Source organism: Cherax quadricarinatus, chromosome 61 (assembly GCF_038502225.1).
Source record: "Cherax quadricarinatus isolate ZL_2023a chromosome 61, ASM3850222v1, whole genome shotgun sequence".
Classification (NCBI taxonomy): domain Eukaryota; kingdom Metazoa; phylum Arthropoda; class Malacostraca; order Decapoda; family Parastacidae; genus Cherax; species Cherax quadricarinatus.
In genome coordinates this window covers 5,039,191-5,052,014 of record NC_091352.1, presented here as the reverse complement: position 1 = coordinate 5,052,014, position 12,824 = coordinate 5,039,191, and the positions used below count along the sequence as shown (strand labels likewise).

At 50.5% G+C, this 12,824-nt stretch overlaps 1 protein-coding gene across 1 annotated transcript in view; it reads left to right on the top strand.

Moving 5' to 3' along the window:
* Positions 1 to 1,424: 1,424 nt before the first annotated feature.
* Positions 1,425 to 12,824, top strand: part of LOC128699467 (homeobox protein Nkx-2.8-like) — a 116,379-nt gene continuing 104,979 nt past the window's right edge. Inside the window, exon 1 of the transcript XR_011393697.1 lies at positions 1,425 to 1,574. The gene's annotated coding sequence lies outside the window, so the exon portion shown is untranslated. The remainder of the gene's footprint in view (positions 1,575 to 12,824) is intronic.

Here is a 12,824-nt window from a genome sequence, read left to right as displayed (position 1 = left end):
GACTAAAAGATTAGCTGTGTTAGGGGCCATGAAGCCAGCGATTGAAAGATTAGTTGGGTGTGTTAGGGGCGCCCCTGACACCAGTGACTGTGAAGGATGAGTCGAGTCCTTAATGGTTATTGTGGTCTTCAGTTGTATTAATAATAACATTATTATTATTGCTTTCGTTAATAATAATAATAATAATAATAATAATAATAATAATAATAATAATAATAATAACAATAATAATAATAATAATAATAATAATAATAATAATAATAATAATAAAGTGGAATAGCTACATCACAGATGATGATGATAATAATAATAATAATGATAATAATAATAATAATAATAATAATAGTAATAATAATAATAATAATAATAATAATAATAATAATAATAATAATAATAATAATAATAATAATAAAGTGGAATAGCTACATCACAGATGATGATGATGATAATAATAATGACAATGATAATAATAATAATAATAATAATAATAATAATAATAATAATAATAATAATAATAATAATAATAATAGTGTTGTAAGGTGAGGGTTGGTGACTGGCTGGAGTATGGCAACACTGCTGAGCCGTCTACCAGCCCTTAGTTGCGCGCGTAATTTATGGCGGGACCCGTAATGTAAACACGCGCGCCAGAATGGTCCATTTAATGAGAAAATAAGCACTTATTAGAGCCGTATCTCTCCTGTTATTAAAGCCTACAATGTAGATTGATGGCCGCGGGGATGAGCTGAATAATTACAGGCTCCGGGGGTTGTTAACTGCCGCTTGTTAATGTGGCATCAAGAGTCAGAAGCGATAACTCTGAACAATTAAAAAAGGCTACCACAAAAAACGCGGATTCTGATCAGCTGTTGTGTCTCCTAATATCGGAATTAATTATCCTGACGCGCCCTTTTTTCCGGGTCATAAATTTCAACGATGCAAAAATCTACGTTTTTTTTTTCTACGTAAATTTTAAAATTATGGTTTGTTTTTTACGGCTCTTTGGAAAAGCCGGTCACCGACTCAAGTCGGGGCTCGAGCGGTAAGGTGTACTTCCTGTGTCTGCCTGTAGTCTACCTATAGTTTAACTATAGTCTACATGTAAGTCGATCTGTAGTCTACCTGTAGTCTACCTGTAGCCTACCTATAGTCTACCTCTTGTTTCTACCTGTAATTCACCTGTAATCCTTGCTGAGCAACTAATACTGATATAACTGTATATAGAATTAGCAATAATAATTACAATTGTTATTACTATCACTACTACTACTACTACTACTACTACTACTACTAATAATAATAATAATAATAATAATAATAATACCACCACTGCTACTGCTACTTAGAATAATTACAAAAAATATAAAATTAAGAATAATCCTGATTTCCGTGAGGGTGGGTTGCAGGTTGTGTGGCTTCAGCTGGTCAAGAGTTGCAACACGTAGTGCTGATGTTGTGGTGAATCTTGCATTGTGTTGCGACTAAAAATATGCGGATTGTGTGCGTTATCGGGGTGTTGCGTTGCGCGTTACCTGTTCGTCGAAGGCCGAGGAAGCCACCTGAGGAGCAGGTAAGAGGTAAGTAGGTGTATCACCTTACTAGAGGGCCTATTTAGGCTTCTGGCGTCCCGAAGTTTGACGAGGTTCCTAGTGGTTTGTGTATACTTGTGTATATTTCTCGGTGTATACGCACTGACAGGTCGGTGTATGTGCTCTGAGAGATACGCACATTGTAGTAGATAGTCTTCAACCCCAGCGAGTTGAGTGACTAGGCTCACGACCTCGTTTTAATGAATCTTGATCACTACGGTACCTTCTCTTATACGAATGCTAACTAGGAACTCTTGATCTAAGGAGTTGGAGCCGCTCTCCCTATTCCTATGATGTCGTATGAGCCTCTGCGGGTTTAGCGCTTCCCCATAAATCATACTTCCTGATGGGTCACCAACTGGATCACTGACTGGATCACTGACTGGATCACTAACTTGACCACTTAACTGGATCACCATCTGGATTTTCTGTTCATTATCCAGGTGATGTATGCGTCTTGCGGGTTTAGCGATTCTTTCCATGAAAATATTTAAAATGTTCTCTCAATGCACCGCCCCACCCCAGCCTTGAAGGAGGCACCTGGCTGACAGTAGGCACCTGGCTGACAGTAGGCACCTGGCTGACAGTGGGCACCTGGCTGACAGTGGGCACCTGGCTGACAGTAGGCACCTGGCTGACAGTGGGCACCTGGCTGACAGTAGGCACCTGGCTGACAGTGGGCACCTGGCTGACAGTGGGCACCTGGCTGACAGTGGGCACCTGGCTGACAGTGGGCACCTGGCTGACAGTAGGCACCTGGCTGACAGTAGGCACCTGGCTGACAGTAGGCACCTGGCTGACAGTAGGCACCTGGCTGACAGCGGGCACCTGGCTGACAGTAGGCACCTGGCTGACAGTAGGCACCTGGCTGACAGTAGGCACCTGGCTGACAGTAGGCACCTGGCTGACAGTGGGCACCTGGCTGACAGTGGGCACCTGGCTGACAGTAGGCACCTGGCTGACAGTGGGCACCTGGCTGACAGTGGGCACTTGGCTGACAGTAGGCACCTGGCTGACAGTGGGCACCTGGCTGACAGTTGGCACCTGACTGACAGTGGGCATCTGGCTGACAGTGGGTACCTGGCTGACAGTAGGCATCTGGCTGACAGTGGGCACCTGGCTGACAGTGGGCACCTGGCTGACAGTAGGCATCTGGCTGACAGTAGGCATCTGGCTGACAGTGGGCACCTGGCTGACAGTAGGCACCTGGCTGACAGTGGGTACCTGGCTGACAGTAGGCACCTGGCTGACAGTAGGCACCTGGCTGACAGTGGGCACCTGGCTGACAGTGGGCACCTGGCTGACAGTGGACACCTGGCTGACAGTGGGCACCTGGCTGACAGTAGGCACCTGGCTGACAGGCACCTGGCTGACATTGGGCACCTGGCTGAGAGTAGGCACCTGACTGACAGTAGTCACCTGGCTGACAGTGGGCACCTGGCTGACAGTAGGCACCTGGCTGACAGTAGGCACCTGGCTGACAGTAGGCACCTGGCTGACAGTAGGCACCTGGCTGACAGGAGGCACCTGGCTGACATTGGGCACCTAGCTGATAGTGGACACCTGGCTGACAGTAGGCACCTGGCTGACAGTAGGCACCTGGCTGACAGTAGGCACCTGGCTGACAGTAGGCACCTGGCTGACAGGAGGCACCTGGCTGACAGTAGGCACCTGGCTGACAGGAGGCACCTGGCTGACAGTAGGCACCTGGCTGACAGTGGGCACCTGGCTGACAGTAGGCACCTGGCTGACAGTAGGCACCTGGCTGACAGGAGGCACCTGGCTGGCAGTGGGCACCTGGCTGACAGTGGGCACCTGGCTGACAGTAGGCACCTGGCTGACGGTAGGCACCTGGCTGGCAGTGGGCACCTGGCTGACAGTGGGCACCTGGCTGACAGTGGGCACCTGGCTGACAGTGGGCACCTGGCTGACAGTGGGCACCTGGCTGACAGTAGGCACCTGGATGACAGGCACCTGGCTGACAGTAGGCACCTGGCTGACAGTAGGCACCTGGCTGACAGGAGGCACCTGGCTGACAGTAGGCACCTGGCTGACAGGAGGCACCTGGCTGACAGTAGGCACCTGGCTGACAGTGGGCACCTGGCTGACAGTAGGCACCTGGCTGACAGTAGGCACCTGGCTGACAGGAGGCACCTGGCTGGCAGTGGGCACCTGGCTGACAGTGGGCACCTGGCTGACAGTAGGCACCTGACTGACAGTGGGCACCTGGCTGACAGTTGGCACCTGGCTAACAGTAGGCGCCTGGCTGACAGTAGGCACCTGGCTGACAGGAGGCACCTGGCTGACAGTGGGGACCTGGCTGACAGTGGGGACCTGGCTGACAGTAGGCACCTGGATGACAGGCACCTGGCTGACAGTAGGCACCTGGCTGACAGTGGGCACCTGGCTGACAGTGGGCACCTGGCTGACAGTAGGCACCTGGCTGACAGTAGGCACCTGGCTGACAGTAGGCACCTGGCTGACAGTAGGCACCTGGCTGACAGGCACCTGGCTGACAGGCACATGGCTGACAGTAGGCACCTGGCTGACAGTAGGCACCTGGCTGACAGGCACATGGCTGACAGGCACCTGGCTGACAGTAGGCACCTGGCTGACAGTGGGCACCTGGCTGACAGTGGGCACCTGGCTGACAGTAGGCACCTGGCTGACAGTAGGCACCTGGCTGACAGTAGGCACCTGGCTGACAGTAGGCACCTGGCTGACAGTAGGCACCTGGCTGACAGGCACATGGCTGACAGTGGGCACCTGGCTGACAGTAGGCACGTGGCTCACAGTAGGCACCTGGCTGACAGTAGGCATCTGGCTGACAGGAGGCACCTGGCTGACAGTAGGCGCCTGGCTGACAGTGGGCACCTGGTTGACAGGAGGCACCTGGATGACTTGACGTACCTGGCTGACTAGGCACCTGGCTGACAGGAAACACCTGGCTGACAGGAGGCACCTGGCTGACAGTGGGCACCTGGCTGACAGTGGGCACCTGGCTGACAGTGGGCACCTGGCAGACAGGAGGCACCTGGCAGACAGGAGGCACCTGGCTGGCAGGAGGCACCTGGCTGACAGGAGGCACCTAGCTGACAGGAGGCACCTGGCTGACAGTGGGCACCTGACTGACAGTAGGCTCCTGGCTAACAGTGTGAACCTGGCTGACATTGGGCACCTGGCTGACAGTAGGCACCTGGCTGACAGTAGGCCCCTGGCTGACAGTGGGAACCTGTCTGACATTGGGTACCTGACTGACAATAGGTACCATACTGCGTAGGGCAACATCTGTTCCCACTGTGTAACTATCATACAGTATAGCAGCACACTGCTGGTGTATCAAGTTTTCCAGTGGTGCCGCCTTCACCTTCACCTGGCTCAAGTGCCAGGTGAGTGCCTCCCCAACTCTCCTATTGTCCCCTACCCTCCTACCATCCCCTACCCGTCTCCCCAAGTGAGGGGGACAGAGTAGTAACTACATCAGTAACTGTTACACACAGTTTGCTGAACATTGATCCACTTGCTCCCCTCTTCTCCCCTCCCCACACTCCTCACCAACTCCCTTCTTCTCCCCCTCCCCACCCCACCTCTTCCCCTCCACTTGTTTCTTTCCCAAAGACTTGGGAATTCTTCCATTTTATTGTCCTCTGTCTCTGTTTTTGATTGTCCTCTCTCTCTCTCTCTCTCTCTCTCTCTCTCTCTCTCTCTCTCTCTCTCTCTCTCTCTCTCTCTCTCTCTCTCTCTTCCACTCTATCTCTCTCCCAGTCTTCCCTATGTCCTTCACACTCTCCCCTATCTCTTTCTCCCCTTGTTCTAGTGGTTGTAGGGAGGAGCAACTTAGTGTATCTCCCTCTCACCCCCTCCCAACACACCTATGTTTGTCGTACACAAACCTCTTCCCTTCCTCCAGTCTTCCCCTCCTCCAGTCTTCCCCTTCCTCCCACCTCCATCCTCCTAACTCTTCCCTCCCACCTCCTCCCTCCCTCTCACTGTCTTATCCACTCCTTACCCTCCCCTAACCCCCCTTCCTCTTGTGGCACTGTGTCTTTTGTGGCACTTCCCCCTCCCTTTGCCGTTCCTTCCCCTTCCCCCTTCTCCCTCCTGCAAGCTACCACGAGGCTAGACCACGACCCGTTGTTAGTGAGGACACAGCAGAGCCGGGGTCATGCAATCGAGACATCACGAAATACTGTAACTGTCTCTCTCTCTCTCTATCTCTCTCTCTCTCTCTCTCTCTCTCTCTCTCTCTCTCTCTCTCTCTCTCTCTCTCTCTCTCTCTCTCTCTCTCTCTCTCTCGCGGGAGGGCTAATCATCGACCAGGACAGGTGTTTGTTTCAGGTCGTAAACAGGTAATTGTTCGATAGACAGGTAACGAGATCAGAATGAGAGAGAGAGAGAGAGAGCACAATGATATCGACGAAAGAAAACCAGTCGGCCAAATGAAATCTCTGGCCCACAGATGGCTCCAACTTCATCTTGTTCCATACCTCTATGTCTCATATCAGTAAAAAGGCTTTCAAATGAGCTGATGTAGGTAATAGCTCTTAGCTTGTAAATAAAGTTAGGAACCCTAACCTAACCATGTAGGATCATGTAAGAGAGAGAGAGAGAGAGAGAGAGAGAGAGAGAGGGAGAGAGAGAGGGAGAGAGAGACTAGGGCAATATTCAGTAATCTCCAGAACATACTCGCCAAAACAATAACAAAGTGATCCAATCAGGAAGTTGACATAAAAAGATCATAACACTGCCATTATATAGGCTTAGAACCAATTATAGAGGATTATAGAAGATAATACAGGATCGTACACCATTATACCATTGTCTATGATCGCCTCTCCCTTCTCTGGATAATTTATCAGGGTTGCCCCGCCAGTGTTGCCAGATAAAACATTGAAGGTCATGCCCGTCACTCCTGGGTGATTGCTTGGGACTGTACCTTTGCTTGAAGCTGTGCATTTGTTTGTTTTTTTTTTTTTTGCTTGTACGTCGCTCTCTAGTCTGCTCCACCCATCTCGGTGGCGATTTGAGTTCATTCCTTTGATTATCTGGAATGTCGTGGTTATGTCTCCTCTGCACTATTATCGTGACTTGTAATCTGTGTAATCTTACTCCCCATTATTATTTTTTCTTCATTACTATATCTCAGAGTAAACAAACTCTTTCTTTCCCCCCACCCCCCTCCCCCTCCATCACCCCTCCCTTCCTCCCCCTCCGTCACCCCTCCCTTCCTCCCCCTCCGTCACCCCTCCCTTCCTCCCCCTCCTCCACAATCACAAATGCTAATTGGTCGTGTTCACCTGTTCTTGATGATGGACTTTTTTCCTTACGACAGGTTTGTTATGACAGGTTTGTTATGACAGGTTTGTTATGACAGGTTTTAAGGTTTTAAGGGTTTTCATGGCAGGTTTGTTATGACAGGTTTGCTAGAAGGTTTGTGACAGTTTTATGACAGGTTATGGCAGGTTGACAGTTTCTATGCAGGTTTGCTGACAGGTTTGTTATGACAGGTTTTGCTATGGCAGGTTTTGTTATGACAAAGGGTTTTTTATGACAGGTTTTATGCAGGTTTGTTATGACAGGGTTTATATGGCGGTTTGCTATAGAAGGTTTGCATGGCAGGTTTGGTTAGGGGTTTGTCATGACAGGTTGCTATTGAGGTTTGGATACGCTTATGACAATCTGTCAGACAGGTGTTAATCGGGAAAAGTATAAAGGTAATCTTAGGTATCAGCCAGTCTTATGTAGTCACCAGCCTAAATGAAGTCTATGCATCAGAATATTTATATGATGGATGATATAAAGAATTTTTATACATTTGCTCAATACAGTTGTTATGACAGGATGTATACGAGGTCCTTTCAGGAGCATTTGCAATTAGTCAATTTTTCCCCAGGCGGCCATACGGTCCAGTGACATTCTTTGGTAACGAGACAGGATGTTTGGACAGGTTGCTAGTAAGGTTTGTTATGACAGGCCAAGGCTAGAAGGTCTTCTTTAAACATGCAAATTTATGACAGGTGTTATGACAGGTAATGAATGAGAGTCAGCATTGAGGAATGTCAGTATAAATGGGTTATATGACAGGAAGTAGAGCAGTTGTATGAAGAGTGTATGAGTGAGGTGGGTGACAGAGTTTGTTATGACAGGTGTATATGACAGGAGCTATGGCAGTTAGTGTCATGACAGGTTGAAAACAGTAATGAGGAAAAAAGTTCCAATGAGATTTTGAAATGAAGTTACGTAGTAATGAAAAATTTTAGCAAGTTAACGAAGTGACGAATTGATAAACAGGAAATAACATGCCAAGAATTTAATTGAATTTAAATACGACAGGTTTGCTTACCTAGATGAAATTATTGACAGGCTTATGCCCTTTCTCTTCCTCTAGTAATCCTCCTTTCCTCCTACGTTCCCCTCCTAACCTCCCCTCTTACCTCACCCTCTTCCTTCGTTCGACCTGTTGCCCAGGTTTCCTAACAGTTTCCTTTACAACTCTGCCATGGCAGGTCTCTTAGACAGGTTAAGCGGTCTGTTATGACAGGTTGTACATGTGGTTGTATGACAGGTTGTGATGAAGGTCAGTTGGTGGTGTGTGACAGTTGGGTGTGTACATGTCAGGTCGTGGTTGTTAGCGGTTGCTGTGGTTGTATGACAGGTTTTTTATGGCAGGTAGTTTGTTGACAGGTTTTCTAATGGAGGTTTGTTGTGACAGGTTGTATGACAGTTGTTTTGCGTTTGCATGGTGGTTTTTGACAAGGGTTTGGTATGCAGGTTTGTTATGGAAAGGGTTTGCTATGGCAGGTTTAGTTAGTAAGGCACGTTCGTCTTAGATGTCTTATTGTGAAGGTTCGCTGGTAAAAAGAAATTCATCAGTCTAATACACAGGTGAAAACGGAGCAATAGACTTACAGAGATAATCTTGGGTGATCGTCTGTTTTTTAAAAAGTGTCAACAGCCAAAACAGTCAGCACGATCATATAAATGTGATGATGATAAAAATTTTTTACAATGGGTTCCCTTTTAAGACCATAGCTGACATCAATACATATTTCTATAAAACCCTTTTATGAATTTCCCCAATGGGTCAATTTTTTCCCCCGGATGGGCCCCACCCGTTATTTTTCGGACCCATTTTTGCTTTGGTAAGAGGACAGTGATGTTTGACAATCGGGAGTTAATTTGATAGGGGGAGGTAAAGATCTTTCCTTTTAAAAAATCAAAAACATAACAACATGGGCTTCTGGGAAAAATGAAAAGTACCAAAAAAAGGGGCATAGTTTAGTCCAAAATTAAAAAGGGTATGGGAAAGGGAGGGGGAAAAATGGGAAATATGGGGAGAGAAAAAAAAAAAAAAAAAAAGGGGGGGGGGGGGGGGGGGGGTTTAGAACGCTGATAAGTGTCATAAAGAAAACAGCTAATGAGGAAAAAAAAAGCTAGATTACTAACGAATATGACGAATTTGAAAACGTAATTAGCGTAGAGTAACGAATGAGAAAACTTAATTAGCGTAAGTTAACGAAAGTGACGAATGACAAAAAACTTAACGAAAATAACGAATACCAAGAAAGTTTAATAATTGAGACTTATAAATACGAAAATACTAATTACTCTAGAAGATGAAGAAAATTATTGTCAGCCCTTCCCCCCCCCTTTCTCCTTCCCCCTCTTAGTAAATGTTCCCCTCCCCTTACCCTCCCCCTCCCCTCCCCTTACCCTCCCCCTCCCCTAACCCTCCCCCTCCCCTCCCCTTCCCCAACCCCGCCCCCTCCCCCTCCCCTCCCCTTCCCCAACCCGTCCCCTTACCCTACCACTCCCCTCCCCTTCCCCAACCCCTCCCGTCCTCCTCCTCTTTCCCTCCTGAGGGTAATAAAGTCGGCGCCATGAAGGTCAGTGTGGTGGTGAAGGTCAGTGTGGTGGTGGTGGTGAAGGTCAGTGTGGTGGTGAAGGTCAGTGTGGTGGTGGTGGTGGTGAAGGTCAGTGTGGTGGTGGTGGTGAAGGTCAGTGTGGTGGTGGTGGTGAAGGTCAGTGTGGTGGTGGTGGTGAAGGTCAGTGTGGTGGTGGTGGTGGTCAGTGTGGTGGTGATGAAGGTCAGTGTGGTGGTGGTGAAGGTCAGTGTGGTGGTGGTGAAGGTCAGTGTGGTGGTGGTGAAGGTCAGTGTGGTGGTGGTGGTGAAGGTCAGTGTGGTGGTGGTGAAGGTCAGTGTGGTGGTGGTGGTGAAGGTCAGTGTGGTGGTGAAGGTCAGTGTGGTGGTGGTGGTGAAGGTCAGTGTGGTGGTGGTGGTGAAGGTCAGTGTGGTGGTGGTGGTGGTGAAGGTCAGTGTGGTGGTGAAGGTCAGTGTGGTGGTGGTGGTGAAGGTCAGTGTGGTGGTGGTGGTGAAGGTCAGTGTGGTGGTGGTGAAGGTCAGTGTGGTGGTGGTGGTGAAGGTCAGTGTGGTGGTGGTGAAGGTCAGTGTGGTGGTGGTGGTGAAGGTCAGTGTGGTGGTGAAGGTCAGTGTGGTGGTGGTGAAGGTCAGTGTGGTGGTGGTGGTGAAGGTCAGTGTGGTGGTGGTGGTGAAGGTCAGTGTGGTGGTGGTGAAGGTCAGTGTGGTGGTGGTGGTGAAGGTCAGTGTGGTGGTGGTGAAGGTCAGTGTGGTGGTGGTGAAGGTCAGTGTGGTGGTGGTGGTGAAGGTCAGTGTGGTGGTGAAGGTCAGTGTGGTGGTGGTGGTGGTGAAGGTCAGTGTGGTGGTGGTGGTGAAGGTCAGTGTGGTGGTGGTGGTGAAGGTCAGTGTGGTGGTGGTGGTGAAGGTCAGTGTGGTGGTGGTGGTGGTGAAGGTCAGTGTGGTGGTGGAGGTGAAGGTCAGTGTGGTGGTGGTGGTGAAGGTCAGTGTGGTGGTGGAGGTGGTGAAGGTCAGTGTGGTGGTGGTGGTGAAGGTCAGTGTGGTGGTGGTGGTGAAGGTCAGTGTGGTGGTGGTGAAGGTCAGTGTGGTGGTGGTGGTGAAGGTCAGTGTGGTGGTGGTGAAGGTCAGTGTGGTGGTGGTGAAGGTCAGTGTGGTGGTGGTGGTGAAGGTCAGTGTGGTGGTGGTGGTGAAGGTCAGTGTGGTGGTGAAGGTCAGTGTGGTGGTGGAGGTAGTGAAGGTCAGTGTGGTGGTGGTGGTGGTGAAGGTCAGTGTGGTGGTGGTGGTGGTGAAGGTCAGTGTGGTGGTGAAGGTCAGTGTGGTGGTGGTGAAGGTCAATGTGGTGGTGGTGAAGGTCAGTGTGATGGTGGTGAAGGTCAGTGTGGTGGTGGTGAAGGTCAGTGTGGTGGTGAAGGTCAGTGTGGTGGTGGTGGTGAAGGTCAGTGTGGTGGTGATGGTGAAGGTCAGTGTGGTGGTGGTGGTGAAGGTCAGTGTGGTGGTGGTGGTGGTGAAGGTCAGTGTGGTGGTGAAGGTCAGTGTGGTGGTGAAGGTCAGTGTGGTGGTGAAGGTCAGTGTGGTGGTGGTGAAGGTCAATGTGGTGGTGGTGAAGGTCAGTGTGGTGGTGGTAAAGGTCAGTGTGATGGTGGTGGTGAAGGTCAGTGTGGTGGTGGTGAAGGTCAGTGTGGTGGTGAAGGGTCAGTGTGGTGGTGAAGGTCAGTGTGGTGGTGGTGAAGGTAAGTGTGGTGGTGAAGGTCAGCGTGGTGGTGAAGGTCAGTGTGGTGGTGGTCGTGAAGATCAGTGTGGTGGTGGTGAAGGTCAGCGTGGTGGTGAAGGTCAGTGTGGTGGTGAAGGTCAGTGTGGTGGTGGTGGTGGTGGTGAAGGTCAGTGTGGTAGTGGTGGTGGTGAAGGTCAGTGTGGTGGTGGTGGTGAAGGTCAGTGTGGTGGTGGTGGTGAATGTCAGTGTGGTGGTGGTGGTGAAGGTCAGTGTGGTGGTTGTGGTGAAGGTCAGTGTGGTGGTGGTTGTGGTGAATGTCAGTGTGGTGGTGGAGGTGAAGGTCAGTGTGGTGGTGGTGGTGAAGGTCAGTGTGGTGGTGGAGGTGAAGGTCAGTGTGGTGGTTGTGGTGGTGGTGAAGGTCAGTGTGGTGGTGGAGGTGAAGGTCAGTGTGGTGGTGGTGGTTGTGGTGAAGGTCAGTGTGGTGGTGGAGGTGAAGGTCAGTGTGGTGGTGGTGGTGAAGGTCAGTGTGGTGGTGGAGGTGAAGGTCAGTGTGGTGGTGAAGGTCAGTGTGGTGGTGGAGGTGAAGGTCAGTGTGGTGGTTGTGGTGGTGGTGAAGGTCAGTGTGGTGGTGGAGGTGAAGGTCAGTGTGGTGGTGGTGGTGGTGGTGAAGGTCAGTGTGGTGGTGGAGGTGAAGGTCAGTGTGGTGGTGGTGGTGGTGGTGGAGGTGAAGGTCAGTGTGGTGGTGGTGGTGGTTGTGAAGGTCAGTGTGGTGGTGGTGAAGGTCAGTGTGGTGGTGGTGAAGGTCAATGTGGTGGTGGTGGTGAAGGTCTGTGTGGTGGTGGTGGTGAAGGTCAGTGTGGTGGTGGTGGTGAAGGTCAGTGTGGTGGTGAAGGTCAGTGTGGTGGTGGAGGTAGTGAAGGTCAGTGTGGTGGTGGTGGTGGTGAAGGTCAGTGTGGTGGTGGTGGTGGTGAAGGTCAGTGTGGTGGTGAAGGTCAGTGTGGTGGTGGTGAAGGTCAATGTGGTGGTGGTGAAGGTCAGTGTGATGGTGGTGAAGGTCAGTGTGGTGGTGGTGAAGGTCAGTGTGGTGGTGTTGGTCAGTGTGGTGGTGGTGGTGAAGGTCAGTGTGGTGGTGTTGGTGTCGGTCTGTGTGTTGGTGGTGGTGAATGTCTGTGTGGTGGTGGTGGTGGTGAAGGTCAGTGTGGTGGTGAAGGTCAGTGTGGTGGTGAAGGTCAGTGTGGTGGTGAAGGTCAGTGTGGTGGTGGTGTTGGTCTTTGTGGTGGTGGTGATGGTCAGTGTGGTGGTGGTAAAGGTCAGTGTGATGGTGGTGGTGAAGGTCAGTGTGGTGGTGGTGAAGGTCAGTGTGGTGGTGAAGGTCAGTGTGGTGGTGAAGGTCAGTGTGGTGGTGGTGAAGGTAAGTGTGGTGGTGAAGGTCAGCGTGGTGGTGAAGGTCAGTGTGGTGGTGGTCGTGAAGGTCAGTGTGGTGGTGGTGAAGGTCAGCGTGGTGGTGAAGGTCAGTGTGGTGGTGAAGGTCAGTGTGGTGGTGGTGGTGGTGGTGAAGGTCAGTGTGGTAGTGGTGGTGGTGAAGGTCAGTGTGGTGGTGGTGGTGAAGGTCAGTGTGGTGGTGGTGGTGAATGTCAGTGTGGTGGTGGTG